We start from the raw sequence: 13,381 nt of genomic DNA, 5'->3' as shown, positions 1-13,381 counted from the left end.
AGTTTACATTCACTGTTTGATTGACAATGAGGCGTTCTGGCAAGGATAAAATAAGAGCCCACACTGTGTGAGAAGCAAGGGCATGTTTCATAGCAACAAACATTATGTATTATGGATTATTATACATTAAACATCACTTGACTACTCCCTAGACAGACAGATAGATAGATAGATAGATAGATAGATAGATAGATAGATAGATAGATAGATGTGCTAAGTTGTGTGGACCTGCTGGTCCTTCGACCCTTTGACCACTGGTCCTGGGTGTATTGGTCTCATTGATTCCTCATTAAAATGTTATTGACATCACAGCCAATCAGTGAGCCACGCCTGTAAACCATTTTTCACGGGTTTCTCCCGCATTTTCACCCCCACTCCCACAGTGCTCCCGTTTGGTATTTTCCCACGTAAATCTCCTGTGTTTTACTTTTTTATTTTTGCAGTTATACAAAGGGCTGTAGGGGAGATAAAACACATGTAAACCAGGGTTGCCAACTCTCATGTGACACACGTTTTCACCTTCAGTCTCACGCTCTCACGCTGCCCAAACAATTCTCACGCCAAAACATTGCGACAGCAACAGAGATGAACAGTCAGAGTCTTTTTGGTATAAAGTGATGGTTAAACTACGCAAATTATTTTTTTAGTTATACACAGGGCTGTAATGGAGACTAAACGCACATGAACGCCATTTAGCCACCTCTCAAATTCTGAAATAGCGTTCACGCAAACATCCCCTTACAGCTGTCAAAGGCTCAGACCCACTCTCTACTGCAGCTTCTGTTGTATCTTCTACGAGCGCTCGTTTTGTTTTCCATTTGAACATTGTATCCTTGTATGAGACACAGAGACAGCTGTTACTGTTAACAAGGGGTGACCAACAATCCACTGCCCGCTCCTGCTACGCGGGTGTTGTAATCAAATAAACCCTCCGTGCTGAAGCTAGCAGGCAGTCATGAGACAGACGAATGAATCAGAGTTCAGAGGATCATATATGACACTAACTGACATGTGCAGCATCAAATAATAATGTCAGAAAAAGGACCACAAAGTAAGTAGCAAGCAAAAACTCTTCAGCAAAAAGTGGAGCTAAAGTTTTTTTAAATTGACATTAGTGTTTTAAGCGTCCAGTTTATCTGTCTGTTGCTGCTTTAGCCTACTTTACAGTAATTTTAATGTAACATTAGCTTGACAGTTTAGCTAGATCGGCTGATGATGCATCCCCACTATGTGTTTTGTCCACAATTTCTGTAATTAACGCCATACAAGTCAAAGTTCTGCTTTATGTTCACTCAGATTTTTAAAGGAAGGCATTTTGTATTTTCAGAGTGATTGAAGGAATCAGGAGAGAGGAGACAGAAGTGAGGATGAATTGCAGGATGTAATAGTGTTGAAAGAAAAACAAGGAGAAAGTAAAGAACTTTCAAAAAGATTGAAAGAAAAAGTTTAAGGAGGAAAGAGGAACACAGAGGCCACCCAGGCGTCATCTGATAGAGAGACATGAACAGATTCAAAGCAGGAAAACTGGTAAGGAAATTACAGCTGTGTCTAGATTAATTACTGTTCGGGTAAATATTTTTAATTCTTTATTTTTAATTAATTAACTCTGTTATTCAAATGTAAAGACATCCCACTAACAAAAGTCAAAGAACAAGTTTGAAACCTGTTATAAAATGACATTTCATTCAGGCTGAATGAAATGATTGGACAGGATTATTACAGGCCTGCAACAGTCACAGATTCTGGCTTTTCATTTGATTTATTGATTGCTGTTGGGATGTACAGAGAATTTCAACAAATATAACAAAAATGCTTCTAAAATACATTAGATACCCTAGGTTTAAGGTAAGCCTATTTTTAATTCAGATTGTATTTCCTGCATTACATATTGTATGTCGTGGGATGACAAATTAGTTGGTAGATTTACTTCATGGTTACTGCGGCTGTCTGTCCTGCCAGTGCAGCACCCATGAAAGAAATAGTGAAGAACACTGATGTACATATTTGGCCGAGTGACTATGTGTGAGAGAGTGTAAACCCTTGTTATTGCCTTTTAACTTGTGAACATTCAAATAAACGTTGCAGTTTTGATATCGGAAACAACACATCTTTGACTTTCATTAGTGAACGAACCTGTGTGCCCTTTATTGGATTAGTGTATGTCTACTATTGTGGTGTAGTCAGGCTATATCCTTAAATCTTAGATCAAAGCTCCCGCTCCCACCACATGTGTAAAGTGTATACTGTTTTAAACCCTGATGGTCAATTGAGTCCAAATATGTGCACGTGATTAAGTGCGTGTGTGCGTGCACGTATGCGTGATTAAGCCCATGGCATCAAAATCTCACTTCAGCCAGGTACCCAAAGTTGACAACCCTGATGTAAAAACCATTTACCCATCTCTCAAATTCTGAAATAGCATTTATGCAGTCCAACCTGTGCAAACTTCCATCACTTTACAGCTGTTAGTGGCTGAGACTGGCCTCTTATTGCAGTTTCTGTTGTAGCTTCTAGGAGCGCTTGTTTTGTTTTCCATTTGAACATTGTATCTTCGTATGAGACACTTAGGCAGCCCTTACTGTTAACAAGGAGCAACCAAAAAACCACCAACCGTGTTAAAACAAACAAACCCTCTGTGCTGAAGCTTGCAGGCAGACTGGAGCCACTTTTATGGGACAGACAAATGAATCAGAGTTCAGAGGAACATATATGACATTAACTGACATGTGCATCATCAGATAATAATGTCAGACAAAGGACCACAAAGTAAGTAGCTAGCAAAAAGTTTGGATGGCTTGACTGCTGATGCATTCCCACTGTGTGTCATGTGTACACAATTACTGTAATTAACACCATACCGAGTGGGTAACTCCCAGTCCGAAAAGTGAAGCCAATGTGGAAATGCCTTAAACCTGCATTCTCTCTAATGGCCAGCAGGGGGTGACTCCACTGGTTGCAAAAAAGAAGTCCAATTTTATGGACGTCTATGAAAAAATGACCCTATTTCCCAAGTAGTATGTAAGTTCATTTTGTTTTAATGGTTTTAGGCCTGTTTTTTACTAGCGAAAATTAGCATTAGCATTATCACAGTTAACCATAGCCTGTAAATGCACCATGCTAACCAAGTTAGCAGCTAGCATTGGGGTCAGCTCCATCTTCTCATTAAAATATGGTCACTTCTGGCTCCAAAAATCAAAGATGGTGACAATCAAATCAAAACGGCAGTCCTCAAACCAGTGGGTGACGTCACAGTGACTACGCCCCTTTTTTTTTTTTTTTTTTTACAGTCTATGACTGAAAGAAAAAGTTTAGTGAGGAAAGAGAAACATGAAGCAGCCCAGGTGTCAGGTGATGGAGTGACACAAATTCAAAGCTGGTAAGGAGCTTACACTTGTATCTAGATGAATTACTGTTCTGGTAAATATTTTTAAAGGCACAATCGGCTATCCAAATATAACTTAAAGGGCATCCCCACTTACAAAAGTCAAAGCACAAGATTGAAACCTGCTATAAAAGGATATACAGATCTTTTAATACTTCACAGGTACTAACACTACACACAATGTTAACATGAAGTTTTCTTAAGCTGTTACAAGGTTGTTGACATCAGTAACTGGGCTTTAGTATTGGTCATGGTGGGAAAAATGATGTTGACCATGCTAGGTCAGTTAAACTAAAGTGTGCCCAAGAAGCCAGAGAAAATACACTAACAGTTCATTCCATTACAGCAGGGCAGGCAGTACAGGCACCTGGTGAAGATCTCCAGAGCCAAAAGAGGAAACCCTTTTCATAATGTAAAAATTGGAATATCTCCCTTATTTTCAAAGCCCAATGTTGACAAGTATGCAGTGAGCATATGGGTTAACCTTAGTGAAAAGAGTCCATGTGAGCCCCGTTGAACTCTACTGCTGCTGGTCAAGTCCTGGTTGATCAGCACTGCTTATAAAGAAGAGGTTATATAAAAGGGAGCCATTCACAGATTTGTAGGCTGGAACCTGTTGTGCTTTTAGGAGAGAAATCAGGTGAAAGTCACAACAGACAGTTATGAATTAATAATGACTTATCATTCAGCTGAATTCTGTCTCTCTCCCACTATGCCTGTCTTTCTCCGTGTCTCTAAAAAACAAAACAAAAAAAATTTGTGAAGACTTTAAATAACGTTTTATTTTTCCCAAGATGGCAGCCATTTTCATTCTGCACTAGCTGTGACTCTGACTGGATAAGCTAATCAGCTCTCGCCTCAGGGATTACATTCCTTATCATATCTCTGCCACAAGTCAGGTTAAGCATGCTGCCACATTGTAACTCTTTTTAATAAAGCTCCATTTTAAATCAAGATTTGGGTAAAGCCACCCACTCAGTTAATTGGTTTCTATTATATTAGGAGGGATTGTATGGCAGCCAACTCAGTAGGACTGGCTCGGGCTAAAGTGCACACAGCACTGCTGACTCACACACAGAGACCTCACAACTCCAATTTGCACCATCATTGAAAAGTACTTGGAAACTACTTTAATGCATGCCTGATAAGTGAGGGGAGAGTGCAGAGGGCTTGGCTTTTTGTGAATGTCATTACTTAGGCCATGGTGACTGTGTCAGTGGATGTTATCAGCTCAGCTACTAATATGCAGCCTAGAAGATTGCAGTACTATTGGACGCCATCGGTCCAAAGGCTAAAACAAAACAAGTTGTTCTGCAGGTCCAGGAATACAGATGTTAATGAGGGACTCACAGACACATATAGAGGTTCAAACACTGGTTTAATTTCAACACAATGTGATTGAAATCATATTTTTCAGGCGGCTAATTTCAACCTTCATGGACTCATGTACACGTGCGCACACGCACACACACACATGCATGCACACACACACACACACACACACACAGTGAAAGTAAACACAGTTCTAAGACCAAAATCCATCTGATAACTGAAATGGTGAGAGAGCTTTAAAACTGTATGGAGGTGATTGTTCATGCAAACCCTGCACAGCTCTGAGGTTAAATCCAGGACAATATCAGATCTTGATATTGTTTGTCCGCTGTTGTTCAATTGACATTACAAATCCCTACCAGATGTCTGTAATTTGTGTAAAATACAAAGTTGTTATACAGGCACAGCTGGCTACATTGTCCAGAGTGCTAATAAGGTATTCTGATTGCAGTGGGAATACATAAGTCTCTCAGTCTTTTGCCCTCAAGTTTAGTTCATATATGTTTCTATCAGCTACTGTGTTGTCAAAAAATGAACTTCACTGCCATGTTAGGTCATTGGAACCTGCCTGTGCATCAAACTAAGGAGCACTTTCAGGTTGCCAAAACATTTGCTTTATAGAAACCAAGGAACACAAATTTAAACAAAAATGATAGACTATATATCAAGAGATCATAAAAAAGAAATATAATAACCAAATTAAGACTCCAAAGAATCAGAAATTCTGCACTGTGTAAGAGTATGGATGTGTATGTGTGTTCCTGGATAGGTGATCTCACCTCACCTTTGTTGGCATCTAGCATGGCAGGATAAAACATCATGGTCACCAGCTATAAGTCATGGTTCACCCATCTTTCCATTAACCACAAAATGAATGTTTTAAATATGACTGTATACAGGTCACTATGGAACTGGTCCATAACTCTCACAGTTTTACTGCCTTGTTTTCCCCATCATGTACAGAAAATTGAACCCATTCTCCGAACAGTGTTAGTGTCTGGCTCTACAGGTTTATTACAGGCTTTTATTTTTTCACTAGAAAACGCTCTATTTGTAATCGAGCATTATTACAACCAGAGTTACCTTGTGCTACCGATTTGTGTCAAGCAAGTGTCAAGTTTTAAAATTTAATTACACAATTGCACAGGTACAACGTGCAGTTTTGCATGTACTGTGTGCAGCAACTTGCTTAATTATGCTTCTCCTCTGAGATGTGAGGTGGGAGGAATAATCCAAACATTAAGAAGCTCCTACACAAATTAAGAGTCCTGTCACTGAACGCTCACTGAATAATTTTCAATGGCTAGACAAGAAGAGTGGCAACAAAATTAAAATCTTTGAATATCAGCATCATTGCCTTATCTTCTCACACATAAAGGAAATATCTCATTGCTTTGCAGTGGTACTTCCCCCACTATAATAACCCTTTAGTAGAATATGAATTGAAAAGAGTGCAACTACTGTGCATCTGTCCATGCCCGCGCCTCCTATCACACATACAAAGCCAGAAATAGCAGACCCAGACAGAGGATAGTTAGCTACAGTCAAAGTGAGCTTTGTAAACTTTTCCATAATGTAAGACACCTAACACCATCTGTCATCTGGCTACTGTTTATGCTGCCATGCTTCTAGTTTCAGTTTCCTGCAGCATTTGATAGTTGATTGCCATTTTCAACCTGGGTCTTAGTCTCATAGCCATTTTGTGCTTACCACTTTTGTTGCTGAGTTTTAAATGCGACTCTGAAAGAACGTATACTGGGCTGAGCGGTGCAAGCCTCTTAAAGCTTTTCAAATAAATTTACATTTTACATAAATCATTTCAAACACTCAGTCCAACCAAAAGTGAATACATAAGCAGCCATCTGGTTTAGCTATTTTTCTGCTAACTGCATAGAGATCTATTTACGGGGCAACCTGCTAGCTAACCAAGCTAGCTGCTCGTTAGCTAACTAGCAATCGACCTATTCATCAGTAGTAATAAACATCTATTAATTATCGGTTCATATACTGTATAGCAGGATATTTCCTCAACAAGGGTAAACAGATATTACAAAATATTGTAATGTTGTTTTGCAGGATCTTGTTTCCCAAATATCTACTAATGGAGTAGCAACAGCAACGGCCTTGTATTTAATGAGAGGGCCGATAACCATATTTTCAAACCAATTTCCTGGGGGACACCTTGTACTACCCAACCAATTCAACATACAGGTTGAAGGAAAGATCAATAATCTCCTTTATAACAACACTAGACAAATTTGTATTTATGTATTTGACTGTTAATCAAATCAAATCCATTTCTACTACAAACCTTACCTTTTGCAAACCTTGAAATCACAGATTTCTATCCCAAACTAAGACTCTAAATCAAAATAAACCCTACATGGCAGGACCACCAGAATGCCTCAAGAATAAAACATAAATACAGTTTCAGGAGTTCCAACCACTCCCATATGTTAGTCAGGATGGGATAACAAAAGACAGGTGTCCCTCCTGTCACCTGTCTTTAGGCCTCCTCTATCAACAGCTAGGGCATGGAGGTTGGCAGGAAAATGACTTGCAGGTGCTTTTATCACAGTCTACAGCTCCTGTAGTCTGCAGTAGCAGGGAAAATCATGTCTTATCAGAGGAGAAGCTGGAGTAATATAACTTCGCCTGAGCAGAAATGGACAAGAGAGCATCATTGTCTGTGTCTTTCAGAGGGTGGTCATCCTCCTCTGTCAGGGGTGGTCCTGATCCACCCTTTCTGGCATAGAAGGTTGTCACTATCTTCATGTTCTAACTACAGCTCCAGGGAGTAACCAAAATACTTGTAACACTGCTGGTGCCTCACTGCAGAGAGAGCATTCTAGCTTGTCCAGTACACGTGTGCTTGGTGCTGAGGCACTTGACGCATTGCTCGTGGGTATCAGCAATTGTCAGCAGACCAGAGGATGACAGCTAATGGAGTTTCAGACTGTCCTTGGCTAGGTTTTTGTCTTTTTGTGTCATATATAAACTGTTATGATGTTGGGCATTTATGTTAACCATGGTCTAAGTTCCAAAACTTGAGGTTAACCTATGTAAAAATGCTTCCTGCAAGTCAAATACCCAGGCTTCGACCTGCTTTGTTTCATTTCATTTCATTTGCAACGGTTTTTTCTACCTTTTGTACCTGCCCTTAAATGGCCGTCCATTGTGTAACCTTTTTTTTGCTAAGGTTGTTGCTAAGGTTTTTCCATGTGTTGTTTGTGTCCACTCTCATATTGCAGATCAGATTCGGGCTCAAACATGTGCAGATGTATTTGAGAAGTTGAGAATTTGAGTAAAGAACAAGAACAGGTGCCTTTGGACCTGGCGGAAGTCTGCCGTAGCGCAGCTTCCAAGAGCTGGCCAACCAGAATAGAGTGGGCTGATCAGGAGGGGGGCCTTAAAGAGACCGGAGCTAAAACAGCCTGTTTCAGACAGAGGCTGAACTGAGGAGCAGCATTAAAGGGTTAATAAGGAGTTAATTGAACTGTAAATCATGCAAAGATATTCCAGTAGAACCAGTAGAACCCAAGATCAAAAATTTAGACCCTGAAAATGTGCATAATATGTCTTCTTTGAAGGAAATAATGACATTTTGGGAAATATGGTATTTTGCTTTAGTTTAGTTTAGTTTTGCTTTAGACTGATACCACTGACATATTTTGACAGTAAAATGAAACTAGAGCTAGCAGACAGTTAGCTTAGCTTAGCAGAAAGACTAGAAGCAGGGGGGAACCAGGTTCTTGTAACAAACAAGACATAACAAGTTGATTAGTGAGCTTTTGTGGAGATACAAGCAGCCAGATTTTGATTTTGTTTTTAATCTTAATTATAAAATTAACAATATGGAGGACAAACACTCTGGACGGGATCATGCACTTTAACCCCACCGTCTCTGAACCTGTAGTCTACAACACTCAGTCAGTTGTAGTTGGAGTTTCTTCAGGTAACCTGAACAAGCAGTAAGTTTTGGCTTTATTAGCTCACTAACTATCCATGAAGCTAATTAGCAAAGCAACTGAAGTGAATGCAAGCATGGAACTCTGCTGTCTTGTACAAGATACGCTGCATCTGACAGTGTTCAAACCAGATGTGCTTAACAGGAGTAGTAGTCATTAACTGAGTAGACAGCTGACAAGCTGATATCTGAAATGATCTGCAAAACATCTAAGATCAGTGATTAACTGATCAGTTCCCAAGTGAAAACAGCACAGTGTCGGTGACAAAGGCGTCTTCTATTGTATTTACTTTGTAGCTCATCTTTCTTGGATCCCCTTTTGCATTCCCACTAACTGTTTGAGATACAGACAGGCTGCACTCATGTTACTGTAAAAGGTTTAATTTGCCATGTAATATTTTGAAATTCATAAGAATCACAGTAGTTCAGTTTTACCATTTCTGTTGTGGATTTTTTGGTGCCACCAGACCATCTGGTCATGAACATGTTGGAAAGGTGATTCATGAAAAATGCCATCTGCCCTTCTGGTGCTTTAGTCAGGTGGTATTTTATTTCTATTTCTGAAATCAGCACCAAACATGACAGATTCCTGAGGAACGTGTGAGTTTCCCACCACCTCCTCACTTAAAATCCTGAGCTCTGCTGATGACATTTCTGACAGCCATCATATCCACAGCAAACTCACAAGATGGCACAGAAACCAGCACAGTACGTGTTAAATGTGCAAGAATTCATTTCATCAGATCAGTATTAATTCACAAGCAAAAAGAAAAATCAGCATAGGCAGGCTTGTGACTACAAAGGTCAGTTTGGAGTTAATGTTTTATGTTTCTAGTGATTGAGCTGAGTATAATCAGACTGTCTTGAGCTGAATAAGAGCAGCATCTGCAGCTTCTTCAGTCCCTTCTAGTTTTTAAGTGCTTCTCATCTTGGAAAGGCAATCGCTATGTAACAGTGTGGTTTTAGCTCTGAGATAGTCACCTTCCTTTTTAGCATGCTTAATGAGCATGCTGTGTGATTAATCCATTACTTTTTTCCATGGGGCATCTGTTGATATAGTTAAGTTCTTAGAGCTCACCTTCATGAAGCCAGGTATGGCCTTCACTTCATGCTTAACTACTCAGTTCACTTCCTCTGTTTATTCCCATTAAACTTGTGTTGCTGTTTCTGTGCACCAGAGAGGTACCTGGTATTGATATGAAAATGTCACAGGTTAAAACTTGAAGGTAGTGGAGAACAGCATTGGGGGGTTCATAGTAAGTAAGGCATCAGAACATTGAAAACAAGAAAATTGGAGTGGGTGTGTACATATTTTATATCAGCTTTACATCTATGCACAGTGTACTTTTGTTCAAGGTAAAGGTTCTGCCTCAATAGAGACCGGTTTCTATAAACCAGGACCAGACATCTCAACTACCTATATTTACTTGACCTCTAGTTTTAAGTTTTTATTTTCTGAGCGTCTAAAAATGTTAGCACACCATCTTAATCATGGCCGAGGAGCTCTGCACTGTCAGAAAGAAGGACATTAAGTGGAGGAACTCCCAGGCACTGAAGCTGAAGCCCAAGGCAGTGCTGGAATAACAGAGCAGTAGTCCTCGTCTTCATCACAGCACCAGTCAAGGTTCCTCCTAGGTTCTTTGATGTGGGTGGCTCTGAATAAGCATGTGGGTGGACTGGAAATATGTTCATTAAACAGCAGTGGAATGACTACAGCAACTACTTTCATCTGGAAAGAGAGGGGGAGAGACGTGAGACAGAGCGGAGAGGATCTTCTTGATCATTAAAAAAGTTAATTTTGTTTTGCAGAATTTTTCATTGTTTTAGTTATCAATTGTATTTAATGATTAATTGAATTACTTAAATTTAATACTTTTAAATTTATGCACATTACATGATGCATATGTCACTGTGGATTTTTTTTTCGATTTTTTTTTCCCTTTTCATGTTTGACTGTGATATTGCTGATATTGCACACCCAAAATCTCTGTAAGTTCTCAGTAGTTTAAAACAATAGTGACTGTAATGCTATTAGCTGACATATTTTCCCATCCCACCACTAACACACACTGAAATTGGAGTCTTTACCTGCACTACACATTGCAATGCCATATGACAAGTTAGCCAAATGTTTAAAATGTCTGGTTTAAAGTGTCTACAATTAGGCTACCTGAGAAAGACACTGTCCTGATCACTCATTTAAATGTGTTTAACAGAAGTCAAAAGTATTAAGACCTTCATTCCAAAAGAATGACACATCTGCAGTTTTGATTGAGAAAGCTGGACTGGACCTTAGGATAAACTACAAAATGATCAACTATCAGCCATTACTGTAACAGTTAGTCCCTTAACACTTTGCATTAAAATCAGTCTCGCATCGAGATTGTAACTAGAATATGATTTAACCTGATTACATTCACATTTACATTTACCTGGTATTAATATGTGTCTCCAGTGTCCACACTGAGATCTGATCACTCTGTCCAGCTCGAACAACCAAACATCACATCCTCCTCTTGTTTGCACAGGTCCAAAAAACAACAACAAAAGTAAAGATGGTAGCCATCTGCGCTATTGTATGGACTTTTGCTTGCTTTTCAAAGCAGGGGAAGAAGCCTACACTTGGTCCCATCTTGACTCCATCCACAAATGTCTTGAATGTCCATAGCTTTCTTGCTGCTTCCTTGCTAGTAGCTTAGCTCGCTGACTGGCTAATGGCTACTACCTTTCTGGTTTGGAACAGTCGTGCGCAATTACGTATTTCCGCCCATGTAGTTGTTGTATGTGGATTGACAACGTAATTGCATTTACACTTGTGTTCAATGTGGTCACAATGCATCCCTGACCACCTCCAGAGGTGGTTTGGCCAATCAGATCACAATCCGTCCTCAGTGCATCTTGGGTGCATTTACACCTGTACTTTCATGTGGTCAAGTACTATCCAACTACAATCTGATCACCCAAAACGCATTTTGATGCAAGGTGTAAAGGGGGTTAATAAGCATGAGCCTTAAGAAAGGCTTCGGAAAAATTACACTACATGGTTGCAGGTTCAAACACCAAGGCTGGCTTGGTCAATCTGGGTTAAAGAAGAACAGCTACAGTTTCGAGGGGCTTCACATTGACATATTTCAGTACAATGTACTTGCTATTTTCTCACAATTTCCTATGTGATGCCATGTGCCAATTTGTAAGTCCTGTAGATTTCCTGTGGTATATGATGTATACAATAAATACATATAAAAATATGACAAAAATGGGCAGCAGACCTGTTTAGTTCATTTTGTGAAAAATTCTAAATATATTCTAGGAATATGTTTTGACATCTAAAAGGGATAAATACAAGATAAAATAAAACATGACCAGTGATAGCAATAATTAACTACTTTCCTTGACCATTTGCAATATGATTTCCCCAGGGGAAGTTTTTTTTTTTTGGGGGGGGGGGGGGGGGGGGTGTTCTGGTGAACTTAGTGGTCCTATATGATGATTACAATTAGCTTAAGAAATTGAGCAAAAACACAATGTTTGAGTCAATGAGACTTTTACTGACTGACTTCCCACTGTTAAACCATGTATGTGATGTGTCATGCAGTGGACTTGAGGCGAGAAACAAATGTTCAACAAATTGCTCTTAATTTAGTGTTGCATGAGAGGATCCTTTTGACCCTTTTTCCTCAGTTTTCCATCTGGAAATGAGTAGTGTCTGACCACAGCACAAATTGAACTTGTGAAATATATCTCGTATGTGCACTGTTAATTATGTTATGTAGAGCATCCCTGGATTCTGGTGGTTGAGGTAGTACTTAAGAGTTTCCATAAATAGTGTTCCCTCTAATATTTTCTGTAGTACATGGGAAAGTTTGTACTGAGTGTGGTGTGTATGCCTGGATGCTGGAGATAGCTGTTTGCTTGGTTTTCAATCATTTTCACCTTATCCAGAAGTGCCAAAAAATGTTTGACAGTTTGAGCAGAGAGAGAAGAGAAAGGAGACGCAGGAGTAACTGGAGTGGAGAGACAAAAGATGTGTGGTCAGATGTGTAGTAACAATTATTAAATTCCTTTAATATTTGAGGGTTTAAGTGTTTTGATATGTACTGTGGAACCTTGCCTATCGGTCCAAAAAATTAATTGGGTGACCAAGGTGGTTTGATTACCTTACAAAGTTGGCAGTGATGTTTAGGACCTTCATCAAAATATTACAGCTGTTTTTTGTTGAACTTGGTTTTCATTAATAAACGATCATGGATACATGAAATATAAAAGTGTGGTCCCTGACAAAATAGTGATTGTTTAGAGGAAGAAAATCCATCTGGTTGAATTTCAGTTGTTAAGCATCATCTCCAACCTATGTGAAAAGAAGCTGTGTCACAAATAAATATCCACCATGAGCAACCACCTCTACAAAATCCTACAAAAATCTTAAACAAATTGCTAGATAAATCAGCTTGTTAACTTGAATTCAGTTCAGTTCAACTGAAAACTGACAGAAAAAGAGAGACAGAGACATGACAGAGAGACAAAAATGTGACTTTGACATGGAAGGAGGGAGAGAGACTGATCAAGACAGGCAGAGAGAGAAGGGGGTGTCTGGCAATGCCTGCATACCCTGCGCTCCAATTAGAGTAATGCAGAACAGAGGAGGAGGTGTGTGTGTGTGTGCGCGCACATGCACGTGTGTGTGTGCATGCGTGTATGCG

This window comes from Thunnus albacares, chromosome 1 (genome assembly GCF_914725855.1).
Source record: "Thunnus albacares chromosome 1, fThuAlb1.1, whole genome shotgun sequence".
NCBI lineage: Eukaryota > Metazoa > Chordata > Actinopteri > Scombriformes > Scombridae > Thunnus > Thunnus albacares.
The sequence above is the reverse complement of the archived record's forward strand: the minus strand, read 5'-3'. Positions refer to the sequence as shown.